This window comes from Ixodes scapularis, unplaced genomic scaffold (genome assembly GCF_016920785.2).
Source record: "Ixodes scapularis isolate PalLabHiFi unplaced genomic scaffold, ASM1692078v2 PGA_scaffold10__122_contigs__length_95168666, whole genome shotgun sequence".
Classification (NCBI taxonomy): Eukaryota; Metazoa; Arthropoda; class Arachnida; order Ixodida; family Ixodidae; genus Ixodes; species Ixodes scapularis.
This window is the reverse complement of record NW_024609836.1, coordinates 83,064,750-83,091,897: the sequence shown is the minus strand read 5'-3', so window position 1 is coordinate 83,091,897 and position 27,148 is coordinate 83,064,750. Positions and strand designations below refer to the sequence as shown.

The 27,148-nt window shown below is 46.8% G+C and overlaps 1 protein-coding gene across 2 annotated transcripts in view; it reads right to left on the bottom strand.

Annotated features, from left to right (window-relative positions):
* LOC8037032 overlaps nt 1-5,346 on the bottom strand; it is a 53,023-nt gene extending 47,677 nt beyond the window's left edge. Inside the window, exon 1 of one of the 2 annotated variants that reach the window (XM_042288700.1) lies at nt 5,165-5,346. The gene's annotated coding sequence lies outside the window, so the exon portion shown is untranslated. The remainder of the gene's footprint in view (nt 1-5,164) is intronic. The other variant, XM_042288701.1, reaches the window with a different exon arrangement.
* Between the last annotated feature and the right edge of the window lie 21,802 nt (nt 5,347-27,148).

Below are 27,148 nucleotides of genomic sequence, written 5' to 3'. Positions count from 1 at the left end.
CATGCATCTACCAAACACGCAAGCATGCAGGAGACCTGGTTAAAAAGGAATCATTATCAACCCCCCCTCCCCCCCCCCCCCTCCAAAAAAAAAAAAAAATATTGATTTGACGTGCGCATCTCGGGGTTTACACCGGCCACGTGGAATCGCGTGCCCGTTGAATATTATCATTTCATTCGAAAAATGAACTGCTTTATTCTTGGCTGTAACCCGGGCTCTATAGTGAAATGCAGTTCCGGAACCACCTCATAGCGTGCCAGTGTTCGTCGTAGGAGATCACAAGAACTCGGTCGTAAGCAGAGGCGAGCAGGGGTTTCCCCAGGAATTGATGTTAGGGTGGGGGAGGTCTAAATCTTTATGGGGGGAGGGGGAAAGGGGCATTGAGAATAGAGGGGTTGTTGCGAATTACACCCCCCCCCCCCCCCCCCACTAAGGTGTGTGTACTTAGGGGTGTGTGCAAGGGAATCCCTAGAAGCGAGTGTGTGAACGAGCCTAAATTTCGCGGTGGTGCGTGAGCGGTGTATAGCAGCGACGCACTCGGCTATCGGGCGCTAGTGAGTATACGCTCGATAAAGGTCGTCGTGCGGCAATCATCGCGAAGCTGGTTCTGCGGCGGCTTCCCGCGCGCCTGATCCAGACGGCACGCCGTTCGCGCAGGCGGAAACAAGTGACAGCTGGCCTTTGCTGCCGGCGCAACTGGACGCCGAACACTCCCTTCAGCCCGCCGGTTTGAATCGGCCCCACTTTCGCGATCACAATAATAGGCGCCTTCGCCTCGCTGGGCAGCCCGAACAGCGGTGCAGTGAGTCATCTGAATTTGAGAAACGTGTACAAAGACACAATAAAAAAAAAAAAAAAATTGGAAGAGGCAGGGCAGCATCTGAGCAGACATATTAGTGTAATGTTTTTTTTTTCTTCTTCGAACAAGAAGCGTGTGCGCAAATAAGGTGGTGTAAATTGAAATGCATACGTAAATAATAAATAAATATTAAATGAGAGTGAATCGCTGTGATGAATAGAGGGAGTTTTGCCTGACCTATATAAGCAATGCTCACGAAACGATCAAAACTCGAAATAGACCAAATCATTAGGACAATATTGAAATATTGTATTCTTTGCTGCAGAATGTTGAGATACATGATGAAACTCATTAATGTCATATACTAAAAAGAATAAAACACGAAGGACGGGCAAAACAACACATCTTTCGAAAGATGTGTTGTTTTCACTGTCCTTCATGTTTTATTCTTTCTACTATGAAACTTTGCCACCAACGCGCTCAACAAAAGTTTATTAATGCCCGACCGTACGCGTTTATCGAAAGGGCCTCTTCAGCCTAAAAATAACGATCGTAGGTCTTCACCTCTCGCGCGAGGTTACGTGAATTCAATTCACCTGCTACATTATCAAACCAACATGACTAAATTTCATCGAAAAATTAATTCGAGAAGTTCAGGTTTTGATACGCACATTTTCGTTTCGTCACCGGACGAAACCCGTGAAGTAGCGAGATACTACAGCCACTAATCGTGACGTCACGCTCGTTTCGGTTCCACTCCTAAACCAAGATCAACGACCAAGATCTAGCCGCTCTCCCTAGACACCCCTAGATATATGTCGGACAAACGGGCAGGTGTCTCAACGATCGGCAGCGAGAGCATCATAAATAATAATTATTGGGGTTGTGTGGATATTTAGACAGCGTGTAGTTGGTCAGCCATTTCAAGGTTGCGACGAGTCACTCGCTGTTGATGAGCAATTTAGCCAGTGCAGTACAACCGCTAGCCTGGTGTCTTTAACGTGCACCACGTAGCATTGATACACGACCGCACGCCGGTACGATGCTCATCCAGATCGAAACGGGCGGGGGTGGGTTCCCCAGCGCGAGCTTTCGCTCCACGTGAGAGCATCACGAACAAGTCTGTCTCTGGCCATTTAGGGATTCATTGCCAAGACTATGGTTGTGACGCCCAGTTCACAAAATGTAATGTATTGGTGCGGAGCCAGGACCTATTAATTTGAGAAAAAAAAAAGATTAAGACCGAGAAGATCGTGCGATTAAGACCGAGAAGATCGTGCGACTCAATGACGACTGATCAGCGTCCCTTCCGCTTCCTTATCCGCCAAAGATATACAGGGTCGTCGAGATAAATCAGGACGTTTCCCAGATTTCGTCTGCGAAAAATACAGAGAAGAATCTTCCGTATCGCGCTTCTGCGGCCTCGTGATTCGACAGCGGACCATCGCATGATAAACAATCCGCGACTTACTCAAAAATGAACAGGGAATACGACCGGAGGGCAGCAATACCAGCGCCGGAAAGTTGCCTCAGCAAATCATTGCGTGGTATGTAGGCACGTAGCCAGGATTTTGATTCGGGGGGGGGGGGGGGGGGGGGGGGGGGGGGGCGCCCATAACAAAATTGCTGTATGAGGGGGAGGGGGAGAGGAGGTCCCGGCAAAATGGAAGAGTGCCTGGCTACGTGCCTGGTGGTATGGCTACAAGAAGACACAAGTTTACAGCATTGCCAACAAGTTCAGATAATCTGTCAGTCAGGCAGAGCAAGCAAAGGCGAGCAGACAATGGTCGATATTAATTTTATCTTCGCCTCTGTGTGGTTTCCTGAATATGACGAATTTTCCGAATTTAGCTCGAGGACCCCGTATACTACTTGGCGAAGTAATCATTGTAATGAGCGCAGATTTCCAAGGTTCTTTTTCGATTTTTTTTTCAAGTTTTCTTTGCGCCATGGTCCTGTTTCTTTAGAAACAAGTGAAAGAAAAAACGTGAGCTATAAGCAAGCGCTGTTCGTACTTCTGTTTCCTCTCCCTTTGTCCTCGTTTGTAACCCGCTGTTGCAGCTGATATGAACCGGAGATGCGTTGAGCGACGCGACCGACGCGACGACAACAGGCGAGACCGAGGAGTGCGATGAACAAAAGCTCTAAGGAGACGGCATCCTGATACTGTTACATCACGACTTTTATCGAGTGAGTTGGGATACGGGAATTTCCAGAGGCGTTTTATACGCTTTATTCTTCAAATGGCGAACTGAACATTCGTGTATACATTTCCACGAGCAGGTCCTAGTACCTTCCACAAGATTTTTACGTGAAACTAACGACCCCCCCCATTTTAGGCTTGAGATGCCCTTTAAGCACGCCGACTTGGTGTCAATGAAGTTAAAGCGAGGGTACAGGCGAGCTGCTTGAGTATAGACATCTTAATCCTGGATAGTGGGGACAGGAAGGACAAAACGACGCAGATCTCCAGTGTCAATATATTTAGCGGGTCTAATTTACAAACTTGCACGTGACGCGTTACTTGAAATTGGTTCCATGGTAACGATTTCGTTAATTTTTTGAATAGGTGCAGGTAGAGAACCGGCAAGCAGTTTTTATTTTCAATGACCTTTGCCATAGCGACCTCTCTTGCGTGCTCCCTAAGTAGCACGGTATTTGCGTAACATTTTTCCAGCGTCGAGGAGATAAATGACCCAGTCTGAGTATACAGGCAAAAGGCAAGTGAGCTTGTTTGTCGACTTTGCTACCGTATCTGTACTTTAGAGCTTCACAGTGACACCGGCTCACTCCAACTCGAGAAAGGTAACGATAAAAGTTAGGCGTTAGGTTCAGGGAAGAGTAACATTAACGCGTTCCTCTTATGAAGCCTGGTAACCATCGAAACGTTTCTGGTTGCTGTTTGAGAATGCAACGAGTAGAGGTACTTAGGTACCGGCTACTCCAACTTTTATAAAAGTAACAATAAAAGGAAACAACCACACCCTGTGGTGCTTAAGTTGACAATGACTCTATACTGAGTCTCGATCGATATGACAGTAAACACCGGATCCCATCTTCATGCCGCGCGCCCTCAGAGGCTACTACGTGTAATAGCCGCAGCTCTTCGCGATTACCTCTTATCACCAATTACTGGTCTTTTTTCTTTCTTTTGTAACCAGCCTAGCCAATGAGAAGCGCGAGCGGTATCGCGTTCATTAATGGTCAAGTAATCTTACACCCTAGTTAGGCGGGCGCGCTTAAGTATGGTTAGTACTTACTGCCAACTATTTTGCCAGTGAAAATGTCATCGTGTTTTATGTATGTTTAGACAGCCGGAAGTTAGTCTGCCTCAGTGCGCGACTTGTCTCTCAGCTGTAGATGAGAAATTTAGCCAGTGCTGTACAAACCGCTAGCCTTGGTGTCTTTAACGTGGACCTCGCAGTAGTGATACACGACCGCACGCCGGTATACGATGCTCATCCAGATTGAAACGGGCAGGGGTGGGAAGTGAACCCAGGATTCCTGTTTTGCCGGTGAAACTGTCTGGTCATTTGAGCACGATACCAATAGTCCCTTCTGATTGGCTGAACAGTTTGAAGAAAATAAACAGCGGTTGGTTACCCGAATGAATTGCAGGGCAGTACACGCTTCAGGAACTGGCAAGCGTGCACAGTGTAACAGCGATAATGGTTTATTCCGCCATTATTTGGTAACACAAAAAAAGGAATTTAAGCTGACTGGACAGGTACCTTTTGGGGTTTGCCTGTATTTTCTTTTTTATTTCTTCATCTACTTTCAAACCACAATTCTAAGAAGCTCCGACGTGTACCTCTATTGTATTCTTCACAATATGGCCTACGACGACGCGTCAGCAGGTCTAGAAGAATGCGATATTCCGTTCAGTTGTATCGCGTTACCTATTTGTTAATAAAGCATATTGATCAATAAAGGCTTGCAGATTGTGGTCTTTTGAGGAAAGCGTTGGTTAACCTGTAAACTGGAATGTTTTTGCGAGAATAAATAAACAAGATGAAATGAAGTATCCGTTAATCTACATAAATAAAAAAGATAAGTAGAGAAAAATAGATTACGCAGGGCTGTAACGGAAAGTGAAGTCCGATTCATTCGCGAGAACGCTCTTACAAGCGAAACGCGGTAATACCGAAACAGAAAAATAAAGCAGGGTCACTTAACGCAGCAGCCCACGGGTCAAATCCCGCAGTCTCCGTCCACAATGGAAAGGGACAATCCTCGCCAACAATCGCGTTCGACGCTAAAGTAGCAGCGCCGAAAACCAGACAAGCGCTTCGTCGCCGACTCGAAATAATACGAATCTAAGTGGAACCGCCGCTCACTGAGTTGACAGAGGGGAAAAAAACGTACCGCTGTGCTGGTTGTTTGCTTTCCACTCTGCTCGATGGAATCCCGGAGGGCACTCCTGGTCTCGAATCGTCAGCGCGAAGTGTGTGTGTAATCCAGAAAGAAGGCGAGCTCCTGCCTGCTGCACCGTTGACCCGCGGGCGTCGTCTGCTCGACTGGCCGACCGGCCGACCGACAGCCCGTCTGCTACCCGCTGGGAAGCCGCGTGCTTGGTGACGCCATCTCTTGGCCGCCGGGCTCACTACGTCGCGCGGTTCGCTGACACGGCCGCGATGCTGCCGCGATGCTTCGCCGTATTTCACACCGCGGAGGTACGTCCTTCATACAAACGATAGCCTGCATACATTGTCTGAGGATCACTATCATTTGAGGCCAATCGTTGCAACGCAGGGGTGTTGGCGAATGCCGAGGATGGGGATGTGTTGAGCTACACTGTCAGGTGCTCCTGAAGGTATACTGCACCGCCATGCGATTGGAACGCCCGTCATTGATATACCTCTGATCCGTACAGCCAAAATTATAAGTCAGAGCAGTATATTGTGGCAGCACGATGATTACACGAAACTGCGCGGTCGTGGGAGCACGATAGCGATCGCTCTTCTCGCTGGATGAGCAGCCTACCGGAAATCCCAAAGATTTGTTCTCAGGTGGTGTTCAACATTTCTCTAGCGTGAAGATAGACGTGCGATGTAAAGATGAGAGTCGACAATTATTAGGCGTGATCTTTTCGGCATACTTGTCACCCTTGAGATGCCACCTCAACTATAACTATAGTTACATTTGCTAGTATGTAATACCCTAGTTACACACACTTAACTGCGGTTCAAGGGTGCTCGTGTAAATAGGGTTTAAATGCATTTATAAATTAACTGTTTCAGCTCTTCAAAGAGCTCTAACTGTTAAATTATCTCTTTTACGAGTTTCGCTTTAGTGACCCGGTGGACTGCTCCAGGAAGCGCTAATCCTCCACATCATTATCCTCCAAAAAAGTGTTTCGTGTATTAACCACTGTGTGTCCAATATATTTGTAGAGGACAGCTCGATGCAAAGTCCCGTCGTCGTCACGCTCTCATATACGAAACGCGCGAGTGGTGTGTTTCGTCAGCTACATCCGAGTACAGGTGTATACACCAGACGACGGGATTCCCCGCACCACACAGCTGGAGACACTACGCGGGTCCTTTATAGCGCGCCGGATGTGTCACGTGAGTTCACGTACCGTCCCCGTCACACACATGGTTAGGCGAACGCGCGGCGTCGACAGTACAAGGCTGTAAAACCGCAATCACGCAATGCTACACCATAAACAAAAAAGTATTCAGAGGAGATTGCATTCCGTCCCTCCGTGTGACATGCGTTGCCCGCTCCGTCATGCACCCGACAGTGTACATGGTCCTGTAAAACATTGGTCGTATGCTAAACCTGTGTGAAGAAATGTTCGAGACGTACGAGTGCATGAAGAAAACATGCCTCGACCGTATATGCTTTGGAGCGTGTGCGCAGATCGTCCTGTCGTGATCGTGTTTGTAGCGAACAGTTTCCTTCGTACGTTGCATGACCCATATAAAACTATATAGGGCTCTAGACGGGTATATATTGGGAATGGGTGTACATCGCCGATCTCAATATGTACGCAGTTTTCATCGATTCGGAAACTCGGGCACGCTTCCTTCTCGAACGTGAGTCTTTCGTTTACTTATTACATTTTTTATCCGCGATTATTTTATCGATTTTTTGAAGGAATGGCTTCTTAATGACACCGATATATTGATCGTTTTGCGGGCTGACCTTTGTTTCGTAGCTTACTTGGTTTATCGGATGCTTTATGAAATACGATTAGTTTTTGTACTCTAATAGCGCGTGGCTTCTGAAAGATGGTTATTTAATTGAACAGATCTTTATTCGTATTTAATTTAGTGTTCTAGATCGTAAATATTTTGTCTGTGTCGCCAGTGTTGCTTCCGCGGTCCTTGATCGTTCTTGCAATATGATTAAATATAGTAATAGTAATAATAACACCCTTTCTTAGCGACAGCAGTGGTACTCTGGGTGGCTCACGAGGCTACACAGAATACTGTTATTCTTATCATGTTAGCTTTTATTTCCCGAGTTGGTGCTCAGGTAAACACAGGAACGAGTGTACTGGGCCGATCGGCCTGTTCCGTCGTCTCAATGTCCTAGGCTTCTTAAACGCGCCGTGACCCGGGAAGTCATGCTGCGCTCTGGAGGCGTAGCAATGGCTGCCAGAACAAGTAGAAGGCGCGCGGCCGGTGGTACTCCCAGCCCTCGTTAAGACAGCCCTTACGCCCGCTGGAGGTCCCCGTGCTTCAACGGGGTCTCTTCTCACAGATATGAATGGGTGACATGCAAGCGAGCGCCGACTTTATTTTCACGCAGTGCTGAGATGAACTACTTCGTCAAACGCGGCAATCGAAATCGAAACCGTGCCACTCCTCTCCATGGTCAAAGAGGTTCCATAATGCAACGCGCGCAATCTCGCGTGCAGGGATTTTCGGAAGTAGTCAACTGCGGAATGGAATCTTTCGCTAAAAAAAGATTTTTACAGAAACTAACACCGCTAAATTTCAATAAATGCTCACTCTCTTTCTTAATCGTAGTAATAAGAACTATAGCTGCGTTATCATCTTAATTCTATGCCCGTGTGTGCTTCGTTCTTGCTGTTTTTGTTATGTGTTTACTGAATTTTGGAATTGTAATTTAATACCCGGAGACGGGTCCTCGAGGTGAATACATGCCTAAATAAATAATAAATGTATCCGAATGAATACAAAACTACTTCAAAAATTAAGCGATTACAACTACTAGTAATGGGTAGCCTACAAGCCTGACTGCAGCTGATCACTGGCAGAAGCACACGGAGGAGGAGGACACCCCCCCCCCCCCCCCCCCTCTCGTGAAATCGCCTGGTGACATCGTGGGTGACGTCATCCCCAGGGACGATCCAATCAGTGGAGAGTCCCTTAGGCAATCCTCGTCGGTCCCGTCTGCCGTCGGCTCAGATAAAGCCCGCGGGTTATCGCTTGCCGAGTTATGAATTGAGGCTTCCTGAAATAGACGCACGTGTTCGGGAAACACCGCCGGCCGGCCGTGGCTCGCACATTATCGGGAGAGCGAACCAGACGTTTAGTATGTCACGTCGGTTATACTGAAATAAAAAAAGCGTGGATTGTATTGGCCATGCTTGCTCGTGAAACCGTTTTAACTTACCAGTCTCTCTTTTTTTTTTTTTTTTCTCCGAACATATCATAATCGAAGCATACATACAGTTTTTTTTAAGCTTTACAGATGCGTTTAAAAAAGTCCGGGACAGTTACACTTAAGCGGTGTGTGAAGGAGAGTTATACGGCCAGGGGCATATTATGTGGGTGGCTAATCTTTGCGATAAGTCGGCTAATTAATCAAAATTCGTTAATGAACTTTTTAATTCGTGAAAATATACATATGGTTCCAATTAGAAACTTTCTGAGCGTCATCGAAAACTACTAAATCAACTCTTTTTAGAACGACTTGGAGCTCGTGGGAAACTCGGGAGCGCGCCAAAGTTACCACTCGTGCAGCAGGCGCAAAGTTATAGTCGCTTACAAGTCAAGAAGGTAGGAGAAGCTCCTCCGACAAGCCTGATGCGCCAATTTCAAATCTCTCCGCAGTCGAAAGAAGAGTTCACTGGAAACGCTCCTTGTTCCGCTTCAATGAATAGATATCGGCTACAGAGTAAAGCCAACTTGTATCCGATCCCACATTTTAAGAAAGCGACCTTTGTATTCATCGGAGGGGGAACCGAGCCGCTGAAAGCAGCCTTTGTATCCATCGGAGGGGGAATCTAATCCCTGAAAGTCGTGTTTGTTTGCATCGGAGGGGGTAATCTCCCTCTCGTGGCTTCCGCAATGCTCAGCCGAAGTACCAAAAAGAAAGAAAATATGTACAGGAAGGCAAGACTCTCCTCGCGCGTTGGCCGCGACGTCACGGAAACGGTGGGACGCTATTGGATGCGGAGGTGGCGGAGGGATATATGATTCCCTTTGAGGGGCATTTGCCGCTACCTTCTTGACTTGTAACCTACTATAGCAGTGGCGGAACTCGATGATAATCTAATCGCCCGCGTTCCGCCACTGCCGGCTTTGCGCCTGCTTCACGAGTGGTAACTTTCTGACAGAAGAACAACGGTTTTTGTTGTATGGGGCGAAGTAACTTCTCAAGTTCCGATTCAACGCCCGGCTTCACCGCTTGTCGTGACTTCAGAGACACGACTTGACGCAAATTACTACTCATTACTTTTTTTAATGGGCTCGCCTTTTTATTTTTTTTTTTCCAAGGGGCACTTGTTTAATTAGTCACTCCACTTTCCAACGACGAGTTTATACGCATTTCCTTATCAGGAACGCGATAAGAGATAGTCAAGTTCCTCGCATAGCTTTGCCCGACGAGAAACTTCATCAGGGCACGATATAGGCTCTATATAGAGACGCATACAACATTCAGAGCCGTGATCCGAGTAAAATGGGAACGCTCGCTGCTTCTGCCTTCGATCCCGCCAAAGATATATCTCCGCGTGTTCGTACGCGTCTCCGGCGACTAATGGGAAATCGATCTAAGCCCACGCTTGTAGACCGATGTATATAAAAAGATATATGCATATGTGGACACCCACCCTGCTTTGCGAATGGATAAGGTCAGGACGTCCCATTTTGGGATGCCGCGCTTTAAAAGTCAACATGTCGATCACGCGACAGAACGATTCGATTCGTTCGACACGGGATTCTCGTTATAGTACCGTTACGGAACGATACCATCTGTAGAGAAGGCCCAAAAACAAAGCAGTATGACGTCATCGTTAATGGATCCCCGACCCGAGAGGCGACTGAGGGGGAGGAGGAGACAAGTGCGCGGGAGGACGTTTGGGGGGAGGGGGGGGGGGGGGGGCAGGCCTTATATATTGTGGGCGGTATTGACCATATAGTATAATGCGCGCGCCACGCGTCACCGCGGTTCGCGCGCTTAAAAGCATGCTTCAAAGGCTCCGGTATAGTGCGGTACGCGGAACACGGTAACGGTTTGCTAAAAAGTTCCCAAATGAACAGCTGTGTGACTAGAACGCGCACACGTTTTATCGGAACTGACGAGTAAATTACTAGACCCCTAGAGACAAAAAAAAAAAAAGTCCGAGGACATCTAAGCACTTTTTATGAGTTGTGAATGCGAAAGCATCAATGTCGTTCTCCCGCTCCCTAAGTTCGTCAGCGGAGTACTGGCGTATGAACGGCCACGTTTCACTACTGCCGAGGTAGCGGCCGACGGCCGAGCGCGCGCTCTCGAGAAGTGGCCGCGCCGCGCTGAGCTCGGCCGTGCAGCCCCTCCGGAGTTTGCCCGAGCGGGCCGTGCGGCCAGGCCCGCACCTCTTAGCGGTGGCCGGGCCGCTGCGCCGCCATGGAGAGGCCTTCTCTGGTGGCGCTCCTCGGAACTACGCCGCGCGAGAACCAATAGGAGCCTCGTTCCTTGAAACTATGACGCGCGCTAGCCAATGAGGGCATATCCATCAGATCGCGGCTTCACTTCGCTCCATTGGGACAGGGGAGTTTAGGTGCCGTTTGGCGCGGCTTCAAACCTGATGACGTCGCGGTTTGCTCGATGGAAGAGTTTGTCGCAGCCGGTATTACTCGGAGAAAGAACTCGAACTCGTTTAAATTGTTTGTTAGAACAAAGAATACATAAACCGGTTTCATATTTTGGGATCTGATCACTCGCAGGACGTGCTTCGTAGATCGGATGCGGTGATTGGTGCTCTGTTTTGTGGGCTGGGATTCTGTCGCGTGGATACTTTTCTTACAGTTCGATGATTTAGCAAACTGCTTTTATTTTATGCGCCTCGCTCTAACAATCGAGCAATCCGACAGAAGATAGACTGCCCGTTGGTGGATGCTGTACTTGCGCGTCTGTAGGCAACGTAATCAAAGATAAATGATAAAAAATAAGCTGGACGGAAATTTGTCTACGCACATCGAGCGATCGAAGATTACTTTTTCAATCGTCCACGCATATGCCAATGCAAATTACGCAGTCGAAGCTAGATTGTTCAGTCGGGCACACCCGTCAAACGCCAATCAAAGACCGGTTACCAAGCCGTGCATTCGCATATGTGTACGTAAGCGAGGCCATCGACGTGTGTTGCTGAGTGCGTACCCGCATGTTCCTGCAAGCCACGAGGTGAAAAGGAATTGGCAAACGGTACCGGTGCATACAGATTTCTGCGTGTAAATAAGGCGGCCAACAATATACAGACATGCACGTGTAAACGAAGCGATTAAATATGCATTGCCCATTCGCGCATATATGCATATATTATCCAAGCAAGGTCATTAATTAAGTCGTCAATTTCCCCGCTAACTTCAGCGGGGAAATTCGAACGTATAGTTTTAACCAAAACGCGAATGGACCTTTCGACTATAGATATACCAGATATATCTTGAACAACCTTCCAGACTCCTCGCTTTGTATTTTATATCGATACAGACACACACAAATAAAAAAGACAAACTTAAAAGCGTGCTACGAAACTTAGAGCAGCGAATCTAACATCAAGTATGCTGGAAGGATGTGGGCTTCATACATATGTATACTTCTAACATGTCTGCAGGCAGTTTTTGTATGACCAATGTGACAGAAATGCCATATAAGGAAAAAACATACCTCAGGCAGCGTATATGCTTACAGTTTTTTTTTTTTTTTTCTGATGTATCATTAAGTGTGACCGGGGCTGTAACGGTCCTCACCTTTTTGTCCAGCCTCGCACGCCACTGAGTAGGTGACACACAAAAAAACTTTATTATTATTGCTATTATTATATCTCCTTTGCACTGTGTTTTGTTTGGTTACCTGCTAAGTCCGGTACACGAGGAAGGCCCTTCAGCGGGCCCGTTATATCGTGCGTGCTTTGTGAACTTTATATCTTCCGACTCAGACTGCCCTATTCTATTCAGGGCGGCCTTTCTCGAACCCATCGCTCTCCACACGAGGGCCGGTAAATGAAGCGCAGCTAAAAGGAGGAGCCCCCCATGAACCGGACGGTCTTGACGCAATCGGCTCATCGACCGACCAGCGCACGGGCTCGTGTACTGTGTGCCGTTATCGACGCTATGCCATCTTTATAAACAGACCGCAGCTGCGGCACGCTGCAAAGAAAAAAAGATGGCATTTTTTTATACTTGCGCAAATGCTCCTTTGGGACTCATGCGGCCGGTCACGCAGATTGCTGTGGTCGGCCGTTTTTAGGGGCCAAGTTTCGCCGGGGTCGATCGATGATTCGAACAAGAAAGGGGCGGGGGAGGGGGGGGGGGGGGGGGGAACCGAGGCTTACAGGCGCTAGCAGCCCACACCTGTTCACGTTATTGGAGAAAAATCGAACTGAATACCATCACTCGTTACTTGTTGAGAAAATAGCCAAGTGCGTCACTCGTTACTGAGATTCAAAAGCAACACTTCAGCTCTGAAGTAACCGGTTAGTTTGTCGTAACATGTGTCGTTTTCGTTTGTTCTGGAAGAGTAGCCGTCTTCCAGTATATCGTGTCGTCAATAATGCCAAGCTTTTTATTGCATAAAGGGACATATATTCTTATTATTTTTTTTTTTTGCCGTGAATGTCAGGGTGAAAACCAAATGGGGTTACTTGCGTTTTACGCGCCTTCTCCAGAACTAAATATCATTTCTCCTTACTCTATAAAAAGTAACGAACATACGTTACTCGTTTTTTATTTATTGAAAATGAACCCAGTCATTACTTCGTTAGGGAAAATACAGACAGTGGGGGCTGTGGCGCCATCTCGTGGCGATGTTGCCAACTTTATATACGTGTGCTCCAAACCAGTCCGAGGTCAGCGCATGTACCAGGGCACTAATTCTAACGCAATAAAAAAGCAATAAGAACAGAGTAACGCGTTCCGTACGAGTCTGTAACCAGCCGTCCCAGCCAATCCAAAGCCGCGCGCCTGTCACGTGACACCGCGCGTCGCAGTGCTCCTCCCGAAGGTCACGGGACGCTTGTGAAGAAGTCAACGGTACAATATCGGCCCCCTGATTGGCGCGTTTTCAGGGACGTCACATGGTCTGGTTTAAGAGACTTGAGAGAAGATAGGGAGGGGAGAGGCTCAGGTAAACAGGCTTCAGTGACTCACGCGCTAGCCTTTAGTCGGTTACCAGCTTTGCTTACGTATATCGGGTAAGCACATCTCGGGGCCGGTTAAAGACCGACGACCAGTTCGCGCTTTCCACTTTTCCTCCTCACTTCCTCCTCTCCTCCCTTTCTACCCTGTCCACCGTTGCCCGTTTCCTCTTCCCCCATGATGAGGAGGATCTTCTGCCTTGCAGAATCTCGGATCTGGTCGTCGGCCTTCTTACGCGATCGCTCTCTAGCCAACGAGATATTGCGCAGCTGATAAGAAAGCCGGATAAGGAACCACGGAGCGGGGAGGAACGTTATAAGCGAAGCCCTGCGTTTCTTAGATTGTCCGTGAGTAGAGCGCGTGAATAGAGAGGTTTCAGGGAACCGTTTTAGGGAACCCCATACAATACGATGGGCTTTCCGGTACGAAATGCGCATGCGCGAGTTTTCTGCGGTAGCGCATGCGCAGTTCGTACCGGAAGGCCCATCGCATACCGTATCGGGTGTCCGAAAATGGTTCCCTAAAACTCCCTAGTGCCCGGAACGCGCGTCTCCGACTGGTGTGCTTACCTCGTCCAAAAAAGCGCCCCCTGGACTTCCTCCCCATGACGTCATACAAGTTCCACCCTGCCGCCGGTCGCGATCCTGGCGGTGTTTCGTCGAAGTTGGTGGTAAATGTGGCAGACGCCTGCTGAAGGTCCCTCTCCTGCAGTGCGGCAGCGCACGGAAGCTTGGGTAGCCAGAAGTTGGGGACGCCTAACGCGACGACAGCGACACTCGCGTTCGCTCGTGCGCTTCGCCGGCATTTCAACGACCAACCGCCAGGATCGCGACGTCCGACAGTGGGACGCTCCGGCTTCTGTGACGTCATTTGTTGCCACTTCGGGACCATTTCTGATGTATGGACGCCAGACCTAAGAAGTAGTCCGTTACGTCTAACGGATTACTTGTAATCCGTTACTTTTTCGAGTAATTTTATAATTGCAACGTTACTTTTCTGTGGCAGTAATTTGTAATGTTTATTTCGTTACAAATATTAGCGACGGATTACTTTAGTTACTCGTTACGTTTAACAAATATGAACATAATACAGAAACTGGACCAATATGAGTGGGCGACAACCCCCTCGACCAGAGCTCAAAAACGAGAACTCGTGCCCATGCCTTTTTCAGTAGTGTTGCATGTACAGTATACTCCGTTCATGCAATAAGCTGACAGAGCGTCAAAGATACAGGCACGGGACCGCAGCTTTGAGACGGTTGCGCTCACGCTTGAAAGGCCCGTTTCAAAAGGGAGCTTTGGCAGATCGGTTTCTTATCTCCTTAATCTCCTAGCGAATGTAGACGCTGCTACTGAGCATGCGCACCGCTAGCTTTGTCTATAGAATTCCGGGTATCATTTTTGATCGCCGTAAGCTAGCAGGATGGCGGGTGTGGTTAATTGCAGTTTTGGCCCCCTTGTCAGCTTACAGGTGAACAGAGTGACCTACACTCTTTCTCTTATAATATTTTATTTTTACGTGGACCATCATAACGCGGGCCTATAAGAAATGAAAAGTAGTGTTGCAGAACATTTTTGAAAACATTAACTGTTTCTATTGCTTTCTTGACAGGTATACGGGAAAAAATGACATCAAAGTAATTTGTAACGTAACGAGTAAAGTAATCCGTTACTTTTCAGAGAAAGTAATTTATAACCGTGATCCATTATATTTGAGGCTCGGTAATTTGTAATTGTGACTTATTCCATTTTTTAAGGAACGAGCGCAAGTCTGATGGACGCTGAACACACCGGTCCGTGCGCGTTCCTGCAGGCATGCGCCGTACCGATGGCGTGCTCTTGTGGTCCGGTCTCTCCTCGTCGAATTGCGCCCCGAAGGAGTTGTGTCGCTGTTCCGTCTGTCCGCCTACACCGGGACGGGGACTCATCAATCGCGTTCCGGCGCTCCGTTTAGACGCTATGACGACTGGGCTCTGACGCACGCAGCGAGATGTTCCGAGCGAAGGGCACACACACACACGACTCGGAACTTCCAAGGTTGCCGGGAGAGTGCGGGGAGTGCTGCCCTTAGTTGTAACCTTGCACGCCATCGTTTATTTGCAAAAGTGTCTTCTTTCCTTTATTTTTGTTACGAATTTGGAAAGCTAGGCGAGGTAGCGTGAGTTTCTTTTTCTTCTTATTCTTCTTGTTTTGCTTTCGGCAAGCGAGAAACTCAATTGTCTTTCGATGAAAACTCGGCGTTTACTAAAACGTCGCGTTCTACCGGCTGAGCGTTACCCCGTGTCAGGTGGCGTGTTGTGCGGTGAAGAGGCGCTAAGAAACAACGCCAGGTTGCAACGGGGAAACTCATCTTCGATATTTGTATTTTCTCGATTTAGGTAAAAATAATTTTAATTACAGATTCAGAAATGAGACAATCAACTCTTCTTATCGAGCCGTCATGTTCCGTATTTTTACTTTTACTTTTTACTACGGGGCTCCCAACAAAAAACAGTTCAATTGCCAAGTGCAAAGTGATAATAAAATTTTTAAAAATTAGGAAAAGTGCTAAATAGTCATGGATTTTTTTTTTTTAAAAATCGGAAATGGTTGAGCGCTACATCGGGAACGTTTGAGATGGAATGACCACTGTACAATTCTCACATCGTCACACTCAAACTAGTACGAAAAGACGCTCGGCATCGCCACGATTTTGCAACGCAACTTGTTTCAATGGTGAACACTAAACGAATAAAGAGAAGCGATCGGCCCCACTTTCATCTGTCTCGTCCACCAAGGCTTAGGCATTCGTAGCACTTAGCACGTCGACGGCGACTAAGTTGGACGACGAGACGTTCGCTCAATTCTCACATCGCCACACAGAGGCTACCGGACACAAAAGCGGATACCGGCACAGCTCTGCAACGCAAACTCCGGCCACGCCAAGAGGTCGGCGTCTCTCGGCGAGAACGACGTTGAAAGCAGTGCGCGCCATGTTGAAAAAGATAGTTCATCAGCCCTTATGGGCGTACCAACGGGGTGGGGGGGGGGGGGGGGGCAAGGCATGTGTTTTGCCCCCCCCCCCCCCCTCCCATGAAACAGCCGCCATTGGGCAGGGCAAACACTGGCCGGCGCCGCTCAAGGTATACCAAGGGCACCGCCCATTGGCCTTGGGGGGGGGGGGGGGGGGTTCCGGTTTGCCCCCCCCCCCCCCCCCCACTCAAAAGCAAGTTGGTATGCCACTGTCAGCCCTTGACGTCAGTTACGTCAAAGGAATGAGTGGAAGCGATTGGCTGGCGGAGTGAATCCAAGGTGGCCAACTGTGCTTTGACTTTCTTCCCCAAACCTCCGGTACTACGTTTTGGCCTAGGTAATCTGTGCTAGTGAGCGTACTTTCCATGTAGTGGCGCTGCTGTCGGAGGCCAATGCCGTCGCGACATTCCGCTGAAGCTTCATTAACGAACTACCAGGTGGTTTTTGGTAATTAATTCAGTTTAAAACGTGTTTTCTTGCGCTTTCCAACGAAATATTGATGTTTCTGAGGTCCCACTGCTACCTACGTCATGTTGAAGCAAAGAAATTAGCTTTAGAATTTCGTTTCCGTACTCCTTTAAGCCGGGGTCAGATTGCTTATACATCATACAAAAGACAGTCTGCAAACACCGGTCACCTCGACATCCGGGGCTCAAATGCCACGTGCCGAGTTTCTTCTTGAACTCATTGCGAGTGTGGCATTCGAAGCACGGATCTCGTGGTGTCTTGCGTTCAAATCTGTTTGCAGACTGTTTTTTGTATGATGGGGGTGCGATTCCGGCTTTATGGTAGTCAGTCGCTACAAAACGGTCAAAGAGGCGTTGAACAGACGCTCTAATCAAATGAGAGCAGGATTTCAGCTGGTGCTTGTCCGTCCTTTCTTTTTCCCAGTCTCGGGGTTTTCCTTACTATGTTCAAGTGCCACCAACTCGTTTGCGCCCTCACCTTCTGCTCATTAAAATAACCTCTGATTACCATAGTTCGATCTGAAGCTTGACACCAACCACATATCTGCGCATCGAGTTTCATAAACGTGTTCCGATTGTGATAGATTTCCCGGGGCATATTTGTAAGAAAATTCGGCAGATATTGTTCGGTGTTTATATATTGTTACGATATTGATGCATTTTGGTAATTTGCTTCAGGCGGACACCAAGAACGGTGATTATCGCTTAAAACAAATTCTAACGAGAAACAAAGAATTTAGTGTAAGAGGGGAGAATTTCAACAAAATACAGTTCTGGCTGTAGTGAGAATTTCAGGAAATCAGTGTTTATTTGGTCTGAACACGGTTTTATATTTTTGGCACTGACAGATGTTTATCGGTGTTTTTCGGCTAAAACCGCAAAGTCTACGGCCAAGTTATAACTAAAATACTTTCTGTAAGCAAAAAAAAAAAAAAAGAGAAAAAGGTGGTTACGTTTATGTCTCTATATTGATGCCCACCAACAGACATTTGCCTTTCCGGTTGTGCACCACAACCAAGACGGAACAGAAACACACATTAAACACTCAACATTAAACTCACACAAAAACCGAAGAAAGGTTAAAAAAATATTACATATCTTATTGTGGTTGTTGACATTACTAAGCTTTTCAAACAGCTTACAGGAATAAAGATGTCAACTGAATGTGACGAATCACCCTTAAACGAGGCTTCCATTCGGGTGACGTCAGGCGGGAGCTGCGAGTACGAACCAGGCTGTATGACCAGGTTGCAAGAACGAAACTGTTCTTAGATTAGTCGTTATTTGTTTTAGACAGCGGGAGTTTAGTCAGCCAGAACGTGCCGACATTGTTACCCCAGCCTGAGGTGTTTTAACGTGCATCACGCCGTAGTGATACACCACCGCACGCCGGTACGATGCTAGTCCAGATCAAAACGGGCAGCGGCGGGGATTGAGCAAGACTGCTCTTACAACCTGATGCAGCAACTGCTTCTGTAATACGTACAAAATAAATAAATAAATAAATATATAAATATTACCGATCTGAATTTCCGTTAACAATGTTGCGCCTGAAGCCGTTGGACATTTACAAGAGAACGCTTACGAAATTCTGCCTGACGGCAAAGGGCGAACAGCCTAAAAGCCCTCCCCCTCTTTTTCTTTTGAAAAAAAAAAAAAAGAATAAGAAAGGAAAAGAATTACTCTTGCTTTTGGTGAAGAAATGACCCGTGGCCCGACCTCCGTCAAAAGGAGCGCGCCCGTATGTACGGCACCGAGAGGTTCGGGTTCATTAGCCATTCGGGCGTCCAGGGAACGATAGCACAGAGGGGATGGTCTGCTTCCCCTATAGTTGGAATCCCCCCCTTCCCCTAGTCGCGTAGTATCCACCCCTGACGCCATTCTGACGTCTGTCCGCGGTCCCGAAAATAGGAGGCTTTTATCTTGTTTAACGGCTTTCCGAACACCGCCTGACATCCGTCGTGCATGTCCGCCGGTCATGAGCGCGCGAGAGCCGCACTTCCTATTCAGCTTACGATAAAGCCCTTTTTTTTCTCTCTTTTTTTTAAATAACAGGCGCAGTTTGGCAGGTTGTCTGAGAACTACAAACGAAGGGCAGCCCGACAATGCCACCGCCCGTTAGAACACATTGGCGTCGTGTTCGTTGAATCGATTTTGACTGCTTTTTGTGCCCCGCACTGCCAATGCTCAGAAGAAAAAAAAATCATCAGCAATGACGAAATAAAATGGAGACAACGAGAAGCATGGCCGCGGGGTAGAAGGTGTACGCATGTGCGGAAAAAGCTTACTGAAAAAAAAAAAAACAAAAAAAAAAAGCATTCAGCGTTGTGAACACGTCACGTGACTACACAGCCCGCTCGTCGCTGCTCACATCTCGAAGGTCGGTCACGTGACAGGCGGGCATTGAGTTGGCTTCGGTGGCTCAATCGTAACGTGCGCTACGCTTTTTTTTTTTTTTTGGGGGGGGGGGGGGGGGGGGCGGGGGGCGGTGTGTGTGTGTTTGGGGGGCAGGGGGGGGGGGGAGCAGCAACGACGAGTGCAGCGAGTGAGATAAGCCGTGGGGATCGAACGCGAATTTGCGATCGCTGTTGATTGCGTCAGAAGGGCCTCCCCCGTGCGCGCCGCTAAGCCTAACGAGGCGTTCCATGAAATCGGGGGGCAGTCTGCAATTAGAAGGGAAAAAGAGTTAGCAGGAAAGAGGAACACAGTACTCTGCCATTCTCCATTTTTTTTTCCTAGTGTTTTTATACTTCGTTTCAGGACGGATCGCTGAAAACGCCATACGAGCCATCGAAGTCAGTCTGCTGCCGTTGGAGTACCACGCAGACATGTATACACATCACCGAAATAAAGTAACTAAATACCTTTGCTCGTTACTCACTCAAAAGTAACCCAGCACGCTACTCGTTCCCGAGATTCAAAAGGAGCGCGTTGCTTCCGCTCGAAAGAAACGCGTTATTTTTCTCCTTACTCCGAAAGTGTCGTTTTCCCGAAACAGTATATATCCACTTCCAATATTTGTCGGCGTTAATAGGGAGTTTTCGTAGACCGCGTTTCCCCCACCGCTAAGCCCTTCGCAACGAAGAAGCCGCTACTGTGCCTGCGCGCCGATGGCCTTGACTGTATAGAGTTCCGAGTACCGTAGCGGCTTGCGGAGAGCGTTGCGGGACGGCCAAAACCATCTACGAAAACTCTCTAATAAATGAATGCCTCGCTCTTTAACGCGTTCCTTCGGGGATAGCAGTGGCTATACTGACATACCTTGCGCGCATCCTTTCATGGGCCATCCAGCCTTTTCTCGTTGCGCAAGTTACGTAGGTAGGTACTTGCGTTGTATGCAAGTTCCCCTCTACGAGTAACTAATGACTGTTTCTCGTTACATCATTGAGAAAAAAAAAAAAAAAAAACGAAAATACGTTACTCGTTCCATCTCTTAAAGAAGTTACTAGGTCGTTATGTCGTTAGCGAAAAAAGTAACTAGGTACAAGTCAGGCGTTGCTGGTAGTAACGTGTTGCGTACAAGTCTGGTACCACGTGGTCTTCAGCGACGCGCGGGTGTCGCGTGCCACGTATCCCAGCCCTGGATTGGCTGGGATTTCGCGTAGCTTTCGTTGCGGTCCATTATGAAGTAAAACAGAGATTTACCTCGTCTGGGCCGGCGATAAGCAGCGCGTTCAAGGGCTGCGCGGGAAAGGCATAACGGTCGCGTATCGATTAAACTGTCCGAACACTCGATTAAACCGGAATTGATCGACCTTTGCGGTCGGTTTTCGCGCGCGCGCATAACGCCGACTTTTCTGTACCGTGGAGCTCGTAAAAATGGCTCGGGGTGAAGGAAAGGCGATGGCGGGCGAAGGGAATGATGAAATGGAACAGTCCGCGAAAAGTTGTAGCGGGTGAACGCGCTTTTTATTTACGAATCGGCGTGCGCCTTTGTCTTCCCGAAATAGGTGTGGGTTTTGGGCGCGTGCGCGTCGTCTTTGGTTTGAATTGAGGTGCTCGCGCGCATGCGCGCTGCAGCGCCATTCGTTTGGCAGCGCCACCGCTGCGTGGAGAGCCGCCATTTCTGGTAACTTTGAGACGTGGTTATCGTTCGTGCTCTCCATGTTTTTGTTTTTTTGTTTAGGGAGACTTTTACATCTATGTAAGCTGTTCGGAGCTGGAAGAAGTTTCACAATCCTAATCCTGTCAACGTTTTTTTTTTTTTTTTTGCTCGCACAGAGTAAGTTACAAGCTCAGTGAATCTCGTAATTTGACATTTCGAAAGTTCGTCGATTTACGCAATCGTTGCGTGCCAGTGAATGCCAGTGAAATCGACGAACTTTCGACATTTTAAAATCCGAGACTCAACGAGCTCGTAGTTTGTTGCGTGCAAGCTATAGTGTTAATTTATTTTTGGAATATATTCAGCCTTACTCTAATGCCAGATGGCAAAGAAGATGCCTGAACAAATATAAAAATAACTCAATTAACGAAACCGTTTCCTCTTTTTTCTAATTCTGCGGCATGATTTCTATTTATTTCGACTTGCTATAACTCCCCCCCCCCCCCCCCCCCCCCCCCCCGCGCGTTTGCAATGCCAGATGACGATGAAGGCAGCCAACAGACATAAAGATACGGCAATCAGGGAAGCAACCTTTCCGTTTCGCGGCTCATTCAAAGAGACGGAAACGACAGCCGTTAACGATAAAGCACCTGGGATGACCTCCTGTAGCTTCGTATGCAGCGCGGTATAACCAGCCCATAAAATAGGACACGTCACCCGCGACCGATCAATCTTTGTTAACCTGAACCACGCACAAAGTGATACACGACTGCGTGACGGTACGATGTTCATGCAGGTCAAAACACGGGCAGGAATGGGGACTGAGCCCAGGATTCCTGGGTCCTGCAACGCAAGCTTTCACCCACAAACACGCACACACACACCGAAAACCGATGACTTTGAATGCATCCCAAATGTCATGCATTGAAAAGAAAAAAAAAAAAAAATTAAAAATGAACCCCAGAACGTTTTTGCGACTGTATCGCAGCTCAGTGTACAAACAGTCAGGGGCTACCGAGAGCCTATAGATACGCTTCCTTCAGCGACAAAACAAACGGTTTCCGTCAAAGCGGTCTCACCCGCTTTCGCTTCCAGGGCTGCACGTTGTTTTCCGCTACGGCAGATGCGCGTATCCTTGTATATACACACGCGCGAGAATATACACTCGGGAACGCGGTAACGAACGCAGCCGAGCGAGTCGCCTGTGCGCGGAGGTTCAAAACCGGGTCAGGGGAAAAGGCCCCTCGATAGAATTCGCGCTACGGGTCAGGAAAGCATCCAGATAACCTTGTTTCCACATGTCGGCGATATCTGACAAACATCGCGCGGCTGGCAAGTATAGCCATAGCCTCCTCTATACTCACAAAACCTGGCAGTTCGACGACGGAGCCGTATAGAGTGCCCGGTCGCAGATTTGGAGTGCCAGGAGTCTGGTAGCACCGAGCATCAAAGAGCCATTTCTCGGGGAACCTGGACGTCAGCGCACAGCTTTTGCAGCGGCGAGGACCCGAAACACACTTGTTCGCTCGGGAGAAGTGTGTTTCTGCGTCTCGCCGCTGCGGGGCGCCAGTCACGTGGCTCTCCTCTCATCCGTTGTCGGCCGCTCCACCTTTTTCCATTTCGGCGGACGCTTCTCGTGGCCATCTGCCAGGCTTTGTCAGTATAGAGGAGGCTATGGTCATGGCGGCCACACGCGTAGCAAAGAGATGTCACACTGTGCAGCTGTAGCCATACCGAGTGTTTCGACAAAGGGGTTTCGATTGTCACTGAGACACAAAGAAGGACGCAGCATACAACGTTTAGACACTTCTTGCACCGCGATTGGCCCTTCGGCGTTTTGATTGGCTAGTGCCGGAACCTGATTGGCAGAGGAACGACTATGAGATGCACCGCGCCCTGCATTTCTGAAGTTGTCAGTGTCTGTAGCTTTATACACACTTATTAACCACACTCTAAAAAGAAAACGAAAAAAAAATTGGTCGCAAAAGAATTTTAAAGCAGGGGTTACACTGCTTATATACCATCACACAAAAAGCAGTCTGCATACAGATTCGAACGCGAGTTACCGCGAGATTCGTGCTTCGAATGCCTCATGGCAATGAGTTCAAGGAGAAACTTGGCAGGCGGCATTCGAACCACGGATATATTGCGCTGACTCGTGTTTTCAGACCGTCTCTTAGTTCGAGCAATGTGACCCTTGCTTTAGGAGTTTTTTCAGTTTGTCCATACTTTCTGAACAGCCTATAATAGGGTTCTTTTAAGCTCTTTTTTTTTTATGGGAAAAAGGTCTTCATTCATCAGTTGCCTTTCTAGTGCGCCAGGGGGCGGTAGTGCTTGAGGCGAAACTGTTCTTTGGGAGCTGAAAGAGTTTTTAGATCGCCAAAAAACTTTTCAAGAACGGTTTCTTTTTGTTTTGTTTTTCGAGTGCAGCATAAAAAACAGACGCAACGGACGCACGAACATACTCGACTTTTTCTCTAGAAAAGTAAGCATTGGGTGGCATTATCTCAAACCGAGCACGGAATGGCTGTCACACGTGGACGCTTTCAAATTAAAGCCAACGCCTCCAAAAAAAAAAAAAAAAAAAACACACGAAAAATAGAAAAAAACAACAACGACCAAATAACAAAAAAAAAAAAAAAAAAAAGGTAAGCAAAAAAAAAAAAAGGTGAGGAGGATTAACTGGTTCCGCTGCACAGACAGAAATGAAAGAACCTCCAAACTAAAATAATCGATTTTTTTTTTCGACTTGTTCGGCGCACTCGCGCTGTCCGACGCATTCAGACACGCGTCCAGACTCTTTTTTCCGCTTGCCACTCCGGATTTTCGTATAGACTCCGGCTATAGCTGTGCCTAGATTACAGTGTTTCTCCAACTGCTCGATCGGAGGTCACGTGGTTTATGGGCACCGTGTCAGTGTTGCGCCACGTGCCGAAAATAAAGTAGGGAAATAGCGTTACTTGTTCGATCGGGGAGAAAAAAACAAAACGTCCTGCAAATGTAACAAGATACCATTACCGTTACTTCTAAAAAAAAAACTAAGGAACGATACTTTTGTGTTACTTTGGATTTCAGTGTATGGCAATGAACGGTGAGCAGCGGCTACTAAGGCTTGCACAGCAATTGAACGTTTTGAAACAATTTCATTATATTTATCGCATGCTCGTCAACTTTGTAGAATACACCGAGGTCCGGATGGCGCGTAGGACTCTTAAATGACCGAAAAGTGCCTAAGTTTAATCCAAAAGGAGTAACCTGTGTCGTAATTTGATAGACAATACCGATAAATAGTAACGAAATTACTTTACTTGATTGTCATTATGGAATCTATCGAGTACGTTAGTGCGTTACTGAAAAGTTTAACGCGTTATGAGTAACGTCGTTACAACTTACTTGTAACGCGTTATTTGCAGTAGGCGTTACTGGCCAGGAGGCGTCCTCCATTGAATTGAAACACTCGTTATTGTTTGATTTGCTCCATCTCTTAAATCTATAGGCTCTCTAACTGAAGCAATCTCGCCTCGCGCTTCGACGAAGCGCTCAAAAAACAAAACAAAAAATATTCACGAAATCGATAAAAATATAGTTCAAGCATAGAAACTATATGAAACCTAGCATATCGTACAAGCACTACAACCCAACTGGAAAAATAAAAATAAAAACGAACAAAGAAACGGGTTTTGGCGTTAAACTTTTTTTTTTACAATAGAACTCTTGGAAAAAAATGGGCAGTAATTCAGTACAAAAAAGCAAGAAAAAAAAAGTCATAAATTTTAAAGAAAAGAGTAAAAGTGGCACCATATATTTATTTCGTCATAATATTCTGCGCTCTTACAAGCATAAAAGTCAAAGACGCTGTGTATACGAAAGTTGAAACTGCAGAAGTCACATCATATTACTAGATAAACCATCGCAATAAAGAAAACAGCAGAAACGGCGATTGATGGTAACAAAATATATATAAATATATCCGACACCAATTAAACTACAGAAAAGGCAAACACCTAAACAAGTGATAGAGCGATAAGAGCTGCATGTGAAAACCTAAAGCTATATGAATTACAAAATTGTTGAGACTATTTTAATCGCCCGGAGCTTCGAAAATAAAAACACAATCCGCTCCTTCCACCGTAGGAATACAGAAGGCAATAAAAAATCATCAACTACAGAAACCACAGCTACGGAAACCACAAACCTAATGCCCGACAGAACATGCTGAAGCTTCAAGATCACCGAAATCAGAGTTAAATGAAATGAAGGCATAACGCGAGAACATTTAAACTACCGAGTCAACCGTTACTTGTAGATAGCTTAGCTTTAATCAGCAGAAGTACGCGTTCGTAAAGAACGACCTATTTACGACTGCAACGAAATCGACGCCGCGTAGCGGCAACGCCGAGAAGCTCAGGATAGGAGGTCGCTTCGAATGTGTCGTCTGCTATCGCTGCTTGGTTCTCGTAGGCAGCATAGAAACAAACATCGTTACCAGTAATTATGTTTATGCTTGCGCCGTGTCATTCCAACGCACTGACTAGAAGAAGGTTTCTACCGCTGAAAAATCACTTTGCTTTCATATGAAACACCGATTTTACGCTGCAGTGCAAGAAATTTATAGTGGTCCGAGTGCTGAACGACGAAAACGACCACTTTTGAGTCCGCCATTTTGCCTGACCAGCGCGCCCCCTATAGTTCGCTGGAGTCGCGATAGCGAAACAATAAATGGCTGTATAAGGTACAGAAACTGCAAGCTAGCTCTGTTAAAACGAATGCCAAATCAGCCACTACCACTATCACGTTTACCGATGCCACGATGTCTTCAAAACAAGCAAAAGCAGTGAACCTTTGTGCAAACAAAATTTGAAATAGGCCAAGGCCACGAAACACAACGGTGTGCGTCCAAGAGGCACAAGCTAAACAGTCTCCATGTAGACAAACGGAATACATATCCGGTAGGTTTGGGGAGTATCTGAAATATAAGTGTGAAATAGGCATTTAAACAATTTTCTTGAGCATGTTGTATCTACTATTTAGTCGCATACAATTGAAAGTACTTGTAGATTTAGATTTAAATACTGAAAAATTTTAGCCCATTTTTAGGCACGCTTCGCGATGTGAACTATATATGTCAAGAGCGTTAATTTTCGTCACGGTTTGGAGCGTAATAAAATCAAAAGAAAAAAAATAAGTAACAGAAGAACAAGGAATGCATGGAAAGATGTAGAATGATTAATATTTTGCACGGGGAGCTTTTATTTTTGTGCCCCAAAAAGAGTCGTATAATTCATATGATGTTTAAAAAGGCTTTGTCGCATAAAGGACGACAAACAGCCAAAAAGAAGAAAACTTCCCGTCAATTCTTTCTTTCAAATTGAGGAAGAGGGAGGCATTCATCGTTTCTTCGGAGAGTGACTCAAAGATCCGCTCCTTTCGGGAAGAGAAGAAAGCGAGAAGGAATAGAAAGAAGGTAACTGGGAAATGGTTTCATGCTTGTCAGAAGAGGATTATGTAGATCGGTCTTTAAGGGATACTAGAGGACGTATGCAATATTCTTTGATGCTAAGCTTTCACTAACCCTATATACTGAAAATGAATTATTCATTCTAATGTCGTACCTGCCCACTTTACGCCATAAAAAAATATTTCTACAGCTAGCATAGCTTTTTTTTCAGGCAATTGATCGTTGAAACACCACTGCCTGTGAACGATCGGTTTTTATGCTGGGGGTTAATTCAAGCTTACGAGTCGCAGATGCCAAACTATAGGTATCGAATGTGTTGGTTATAGTATCTGAAGATGATCAATACCAATCGCTTGCATATGAGTACTTTTCTTAAATAACCAGTTGCATTTGAAATCAAACGGTTGTTTGTCAGAGTACTTCGAATTTTATTTCGATACATTTTCGCGAGTACTCTGTCTATCCCCGAACTCCCAAACTTTAGACGAGAAAACAAAATAGGATAATACATTGAAGGTAAGAAAAAAAAAAAAACGGTATGAACAGACAGAAACTTTCAATGCTCCTCCCGACTTTTTTGTCTGAAAAATACTAAATTCTTTTTTTTTTTTTTGGGGGGGGGGGGGGGTGATACCAAAAATAATTAAAAGGTAGGAACAGTGGCGTTCCTTTCAGTGAATAACCTGAGCGGAAAAGTTTTCTTCGCAGCATTTCGGGGACGTATCGACGCTCGGGAGAAAAACTTGACAGCATCCATTCGAAGACGTCGCGGGGATCAAGTCACACCTGTCAGACTTGTCACGAACGCCGTTCCCTTCGGAACGTTTCGAAG